The 8,405-nt window shown below is 35.2% G+C and overlaps 2 non-coding genes across 2 annotated transcripts; one reads left to right on the top strand and one right to left on the bottom strand.

Moving 5' to 3' along the window:
- Nucleotides 1–2,721: 2,721 nt before the first annotated feature.
- On the bottom strand, nucleotides 2,722–2,793 carry trnad-guc (transfer RNA aspartic acid (anticodon GUC)). The gene has a single exon. It is a non-coding gene; the product is annotated as a tRNA-Asp (tRNA).
- A 115-nt stretch (nucleotides 2,794–2,908) lies between these two features.
- On the top strand, nucleotides 2,909–2,980 carry trnad-guc (transfer RNA aspartic acid (anticodon GUC)). Its single transcript has one exon. It is a non-coding gene; the product is annotated as a tRNA-Asp (tRNA).
- The last annotated feature ends 5,425 nt before the right edge of the window (nucleotides 2,981–8,405 follow it).

Below are 8,405 nucleotides of genomic sequence, written 5' to 3'. Positions count from 1 at the left end.
TTCCCCGACGGGGAGAAATAACATTTTTGTTTTACAGACATGTGATAAAGAAATGCCTCAAATATACATCAGTCTATAAATCAATTGCGTAATAGTTTAGTTCATTAGGCCGAGGTAGTTTCACAGTAAGTATATGTTGTACAAAACAAAATGCTGTGAAGCATTTGGTAAACAAATCTATCTCCGATGGTAAAACGCGCCTCCTCTCCTCCACAGCGAATGGTTGACAGATAACTGTTGTGCTACCAAACACTTGAATCAAAGTCCCTTCAAGGCTATTGCTATTCTATAGTCTTTGCTTGCTTTCATTACCGCCACGGAAAAGTTGAAACAGCGCCATGAAATCTACGTGTGGCTACAAATATACTGCATCCGTAGTGTTAAGCACTACCATATAAAATGAATGGGAAAAGTTAAGGGAAGTTAAGCTTAACCTTTTTGGCCTCCCGCACCGGAGACCGTGGTTCGATTCCCCGACGGGGAGAAACAACGTTTTCATTTTACAGACATATGACAAGAGATGCCTCTAATGGAAAATAAGCTTTTAATTTGTTCAGTTGCCATATATTACTAAAATACTACACTGAACAAATTCATCCAACATACAAAAAAGAGCCCACAGCACTTTTAGTAAGTTCACTTCAGAAACAAACCATTTTATCATTCTGTTATTAAACAAAGTGAAAAAGCCCCGCATTAATGCACGACAACAACAAATTAGAAATTCCTCATTGTGCTCAGCCCCACAGAAATCTTTAGTGAAAGGCGAAAGATTCATACAATCTGATGTGAAACATGAGCTACTAAATAAACCACAAATCGGGAGCAAATCTCACAAGAACGGTGCAAACACAAATGGCATTAATACGTATGTGAGAAACAATAACAAACCTGTCAATACACTTATGGTATGGTACTAAAATAAATAAAAATCAAATCAAATAAAAATGGTAAAGAACTGTTTAAAAGTACTTCGTTATAATGAAAAGCACCAAACTGCTCTGTAGGTACAACAGTACTAGAATCTGTTGAACACTTATTTCTTCATTGTAACTTGGTTAATTCATTTTGGACTGAAGTATGTAGTTGGATAAAATAAAGAATATTTATTTTTCCATCTATTACTTGGGACATGGTGAAATTTGGAGAACATTTGGAGGACTTTCTTGTCAATTGTTTACTTCTTATATTAAAATACTTTATTCACAAATGTAAAGTTTTGAAAACAGCACCCCAGTTTAACGTCTTTAAAAAGGAGTTAGCCATGTATATGAGTGATCAGGCCAACAAATTATTTGACCTCATCATACAACACCTGCATGAATGAATGAATGAATGATGCATTATTTATAGCACTTTATTGTGTATTGTTGTACACCCAAAGTGCTTTACAATCATATGGGGGGTCTCTCCTCAACCACCACCAGTGTGCAGCATCTACTTGGATCATGCGACGGCAGCCACAGGACAACAGCGCCAGTGCGCTCACCACACACCAGCTACAGGTGGAGAGGAGAGAGTCATAGAGCCAATCAAGTGGATGGGGATTATTAGGAGGCCATGATTGACAAAGGCCAGGGGGGCAATTTGGCCAGGACACCGGGGTTACACCCCTACTCTTTACGAGAAGTGCCATGGGATTTTTAATGACCAAAGAGAGTCAGGACCTCGGTTTAACGTCTCATCCGAAAGACGGAAATCACCTGCCGAACGTTTTCAGAAATTGCTGGAAAACTCCACATTAAAGGACCTTTTTTGTTGTGGTCTAATGAAGCCTGTGGCAAATTAGTCTGCACTGTGTTTATTCTGTGAAATGCGTGTTTTAAAAAAAAATACAATTGTAAAATTATTTTAGAAAGAAAATAAACACATTTTCAAAGCCTTTAGTAACATTGTCAGTCTCTCTCACTGTGATGTAAACACTTTGATAACCACTTCTTAAATGTACACTTTGAATGGTTTTGGTTAAACTTGTCAAACCAAAATATGACTTCCTGTTATAAAACAGGATACTGATTTCATACATGTCCACTGCAGAGGACGCCAGGACCAGACGCATGTTTATTATGCATTTTGGGAGACACAACAAATTAATAGGAAAATTAATTATATATCAATATTCTTATGAAATATTAGATATTATTATGAAAATCTGGCCAATTATTACTCCCATTATTACACTTCTTTTTTCAACATGCTGTCCCAACAGCACATTAATATGCAAATTAGGTACTGTGTATAGATAACACTGTGTTTAATGGGAAAACCAGTTTATGGACATTTTACACACATATTGCATAAAGTAAAATGGCATATCAAATAATTTTGTTATATCTTTTATAACCTAGTTGAATCATCCTTGATAGAAAAAGTGTGGAAGAAAAAAAAAACTGAAACAAGAATTGATTGGTGATTTTTAAAAAAATCTCCTGGTGTCCTCTGCAGAGGACATAGCATAACATGAATAAAATATAATTTTTCAAAAATGAATATTTTTTCCTTTTTTTTTCTTATGCTCTAAACAATGTACTGACATGAAAGAAATACTAAATTCACAAAGCTTTTTTTCTGGTTCTCAGGAGGATATATTATAATAAAGTAGGCATTTTGTTACAAAAAATTCAGATGCATTAGTCCAAATGAGAGAATACGTAACCCTCAATTGTGGGCCATTTACTCTTGAAATATTGATAATTAACTAAGTAAATAAAAATGTTATTTCTCCCCGTCGGGGAATCGAACCCCGGTCTTCCGCGTGACAGGCGGAGATACTGTCCACTATACTAACGAGGATGTAATGAGTACAGTAAGACGGGATATGGGATTTTTTATGTAATAATTTTCAACAGCGTCGACCGTCAAAACGCTAGGTAAAAAGTCCGATGCTCCACATCAGTAAGAAGTTCCTTCCTCGTTAGTATAGTGGACAGTATCTCCGCCTGTCACGCGGAAGACCGGGGTTCGATTCCCCGACGGGGAGAAATAACATTTTTATTTTACAGACATGTGATAAAGAAATGCCTCAAATATATATCAATCTATAAATCAATTGCGTAATAGTTTAGTTCATTAGGCCGAGGTAGTTTCACAGTAAGTATATTTTCTACAAAACAAAATGCTGTGAAGCATTTGGTAAACAAATCTATCTCCGATGGTAAAACGCGCCTCCTCTCCTCCACAGCGAATGGTTGACAGATAACTGTTGTGCTACCAAACACTTGAATCAAAGTCCCTTCAAGGCTATTGCTATTCTATAGTCTTTGCTTGCTTTCATTACCGCCACGGAAAAGTTGAAACAGCGCCATGAAATCTACGTGTGGCTACAAATATACTGCATCCGTAGTGTTAAGCACTACCATATAAAATGAATATATGATCGAATGAGTGTGATTTTGTTGAACCCCTACCTTGTTTATTAATGTATGAATGTATTTTATTTTGATTAATTTCTTGTTTTGTTTCTCTGTTATAGTATGATTAATGAGAATGTCTCAGTATGTGAGGACTTACAGTTGTACTTATTTTAGCCTATATTGTTCTGTTGATGTTGAAATGCAAAATAAACCCAGATTTAAAGAAAAATAAAAGGTACAACAGTACTTCCGGTTTCGTCATCACGCCACACAGTCCGAAACTTCTTAATAACAATTTAGGCAAGCAGCTCAATCGCTAAAACAACCAAGATGTACTTCTTTTCCAGAATTTCCGTTAACACTATGTGGATAAAACCGAAACGATATAGATGGAAATAAGGGGAAAACACATTATGAAAAATCTTACAAGTAATGCTACGAGAGATATCCATTAAAACGGCTAGCAGTGAGGCATACTCCAGACATGAACCTCATTAGTGATATATTAAGATTTAAGCTAAATAATTCATTTAAAAAATGCATCAGAACATTAGCCACATCACAAACTCGCCTACAGCGACACACAGCGGTGGTGGTCGGTACGGCACTCTACAGCACAAACTGCGTTCAACACGATTAAAGTGAATGAACAACGCATCAGAAGTAAATATTGTTGTTAACAGCGATTTAAATTAGTGCATGACATCTACCAAGAGCCTTTTATTCGACCTTATTCGTCAGGATCAACTGGCGTTTTTCTTGCATTACACAAGCACGCCTGTTCAAGAAAGCAAAAACTTTATATTGCAATGAAAATATGAATTCTATCTTCTAAATTAAGAGTCAAATCCGCTAAAACTGAGACTTACCTCATCATACAACACCTGCCGAACGTTTTCAGAAATTGCTGGAAAACTCCACATTAAAGGACCTTTTTTGTTGTGGTCTAATGAAGCCTGTGGCAAATTAGTCTGCACTGTGTTTATTCTGTGAAATGCTTGTTTTTTTTTTAAATACAATTGTAAAATGATTTTAGAAAGAAAATAAACGAATAAAGAAAAGAATAAAGAAAATATACAGATATATATATATTTAAAAAAACAGGCATTTAGCATGGCATACACACCTCCATCAGGGCCCTGCACAGATTTATAAAACATATTTCACATCACAGTTTTATAAAAGTATTTTATTAAGTAGTTTTATGCTTGGAAATATGCAAGAGCAGTTAATAATATTATGTCCTGAATTAGATTAGAGAGTGAAATCTGAATTGGCAGTTTCTTCATAATGCTTTTTGAAAAAGGTTACAAGGCTCCAAGTTCTGGCCAGTTGGATATTGCCCAGAACAAAAACACAACGAGTTTTTGCACACTAACTGAACCCAATAGTTCTCCTAAATGAAATCATTTGATTATTTTCCAAGCTCTGTGTGAAGGGCCAATAAGGCAAGATTGCATGAGCTAAATCAGACCTTATTTTCTATCACAAAATAGTTACTACTATAGTTGTTATTGACATTTTAAATAACCATTTATTTATATTTTTTAATTTTAGTAATAGTAATTTTGTTGTGTGCTTTTGACATGTTTATACTTTTTCATATTAAATATTCATATTCATATAATAAAACTATTACTATTCATTATTTAATTTAATTTGAGTTAAGATTTAGTTTATAATTGTTTCCAGTTAGTAGTTTTAGTGCTTTAAAGCTTAAACGCATTCCATTTAGTTCCCATGGCAACATTTCTAATTTTATTTAATTTTCATGTAATATTTCATTTGTGACCCTGGACCACAAATCCAGTCTTAAGTGTCAATTTTTTAAAATTGAGATTTATATATTATCTGAAAGCTGAATAAATAAGCTTTCCATTGATGTATGGTTTGTTAGAATAGGACAATATTTGGATGAGATTCAACTATTAGAAAATCTGGAATCTGAGGGTGCAAAAAAATCTAAATATTGAGAAAATCATCTTTAAAGTTGTCCAAATTAAGTCCTTAGCAACGCATATTACTCATCAAAAATTAAGTTTTGATATATTTACAGTATAAAATTTACAAAATATCTTCACGGAACATGATCTTTACTTAATATCCTAATGATTTTTGGCATAAAAGAAAAATCTATAATTTTGACCCATACCCATTGTTGGCTATTGCTACAAATATACCCCAGCAACTTAAGACTGGTTTTGTGCTCCAGGGTCACATATCAGCTATATTTCAATTAACAAAAATGTTTTTAATAGTGCTAGTTAATGATAGTAACTCTGCTCCACACGCAGCAAGACAAAGTTAGAAATGTTTGTTTCATGAGTCAGTGTTTTATAATGACTTTTAACATATTCTTTTTATTGCTGTACTACATCATGCACACAAAGTTAACTGTTAGGAATTCAGAGTAATAAATGCGCAAAACATTTCATATGCACTGTAAAAATGGTGGAAATGGCCGGAGTAACGAGGATACTGTTTTTGTCCTTGCCTCTCATATATAGTACGTAGGACACAATGCAGCACATGTTTCACCCAAAACTGTGCTGCATTTCACTGTCTGCCTTGCAGTTACAAGTGAGGAAAACTCATCTCGCAGGACCGGGGCCAAAGGGCGTGAGGTAAGACATGGGTGGCCGTCCGCAGTCGTGATTCCACTGCTATATTGAGAAAATCATCTTTAAAGTTGTCCAAATTAAGTCCTTAGCAACGCATATTACTCATCAAAAATTAAGTTTTGATATATTTACAGTATAAAATTTACAAAATATCTTCACGGAACATGATCTTTACTTAATATCCTAATGATTTTTGGCATAAAAGAAAAATCTATAATTTTGACCCATACCCATTGTTGGCTATTGCTACAAATATACCCCAGCAACTTAAGACTGGTTTTGTGCTCCAGGGTCACATATCAGCTATATTTCAATTAACAAAAATGTTTTTAATAGTGCTAGTTAATGATAGTAACTCTGCTCCACACGCAGCAAGACAAAGTTAGAAATGTTTGTTTCATGAGTCAGTGTTTTATAATGACTTTTAACATATTCTTTTTATTGCTGTACTACATCATGCACACAAAGTTAACTGTTAGGAATTCAGAGTAATAAATGCGCAAAACATTTCATATGCACTGTAAAAATGGTGGAAATGGCCGGAGTAACGAGGATACTGTTTTTGTCCTTGCCTCTCATATATAGTACGTAGGACACAATGCAGCACATGTTTCACCCAAAACTGTGCTGCATTTCACTGTCTGCCTTGCAGTTACAAGTGAGGAAAACTCATCTCGCAGGACCGGGGCCAAAGGGCGTGAGGTAAGACATGGGTGGCCGTCCGCAGTCGTGATTCCACTGCTAAAATCTTTTTCCATGCTGTGGCTCTGTGCGCTGGACAGTGTGGGAAGACATGTGTGATGAAAGAGCGTTTAGTAAATGCCCCAACCACACAATGTTTAAAGTCTACGCAGGGATGTTTAGATATTTTTGGAAATCAAGTGAAAAGAATGGAAAGTCTGCTATGAGAATTCAGAGCCCTTTAGATAACAGATTAGCTAAACCTGAGTCTCCGGCCAGAAGATCATAGCGAAAATGTTCCATCTGACTCATTTCTGCATTGAAACCTTTTCAGAAAAGTGCTCAGAGAAAAAAAAAAATGCATCAGATTTTCTCACTTCTTGAAGGAATTGTAAACTAATCTCACAAAGCCTGTCAAGATTGGTGAGGTCTAGATGTGTGCCATTGTTTCTACATTGACCTCTGACCCCTATCATTAGGATGCTACAGTGCACGATTTCTTGATGGATAAAAATCATTTTATACAGGCTAATCCATTAGTTCATTTGTCAACATATAAGGAATTATAAATGCACAAATGTGAAGATCAACATGTTTTGGACTCTAGTCCACCATTATCTATGAACATCTGCTGGTTTATATGACCCAAAACACTGTTTAGTTTAGTTGGCCTCCTGCTCAGCTCTCATGCCTGTCTGGGACGATGCTCTGGTCCTCTAGAGGAGTGAGTTAGTGCCAGTGTGGTTTGGGTATCCGGTCAGACCACCACTGCCTGTCCACATCATGACCTCCTTTAAAGAGTGAGCCATTCATGAACACATTCAATAGAAAACACAAACACTACCGTTCAAAAGTTTGTGGTCAGTAATGTTTTTGAAAGAAAGTCAGCACCAAGGCTGCATTTATTTGTTTAAAAATACAGCAAAAACAGTATATTGTTACAATTTAAAAATAACTGTTTTCTATTTAAATATATTGCATGTTGAAATTATTATTCATGTGATGCAAAGCTGAATTTTCAGCATCATTACTCCAGTGTTCAGATACTTCAGAAATCATTCTAATATGAAAACAGTTGTGTTGCTTCATATCTTTTGGAAAACCCTGATAGATTAAATTCTTTAATGAATAGAACGTAAAATGTTTTGTAACATTATAAATGTCTTCACCGTCACTTTTGATTAATTTAATGCATCCTTACTGAATAAAAGTATTAATTTCTTTAAAAAAAAAAAAAAGAAAAATATCTGACCCCACACTTTTGAATGGTATATGTAGAAACATGCATATAGATTTTTTCTTCTTATGTAGAAATAAAAAGTGAGATTACTGAATCATTAAAACTGTCAAATGAGCTAGAATTTCTGGGGGGGATCTGAACAACAGTCCTGCAATGCAAAACTCATCGCCATGTGCTTATGTTGTTGCTTTCTAGCTGTTGTTGCTAAGGTAAGTTTCTGTGATCCCCTGGTCTGCAGATATGTAAGTCTATGGGAATTTTTGTAGCCATTTTATTGTTCATGAAGCAAAAATTGTAAATCAGATCACTTAGAAAAGTACTTTATAATAAGGCCAACAGTCAGATTATGGCAGGCTGTGTAAACAATGACACTGTTGGCTTTGTAAAAAGAGGAAAAGTATATAAACAAACCTATTTTATTATAAATGTACAGTCCTGGAAGAAACTTGGGGGATTGCACTTTCCAATCACTCAACCTGCTCTGTTCTGCTTGGAAAACAGTTGTTCCTG

The sequence above is a fragment of the Sinocyclocheilus grahami genome, unplaced genomic scaffold (genome assembly GCF_001515645.1).
Source record: "Sinocyclocheilus grahami isolate Dianchi unplaced genomic scaffold, SAMN03320097.WGS_v1.1 scaffold674.1, whole genome shotgun sequence".
NCBI classification, from domain to species: domain Eukaryota; kingdom Metazoa; phylum Chordata; class Actinopteri; order Cypriniformes; family Cyprinidae; genus Sinocyclocheilus; species Sinocyclocheilus grahami.
Note: the sequence above shows the minus strand (reverse complement) of the source record. Positions and strands in the feature narration are given on the sequence as shown.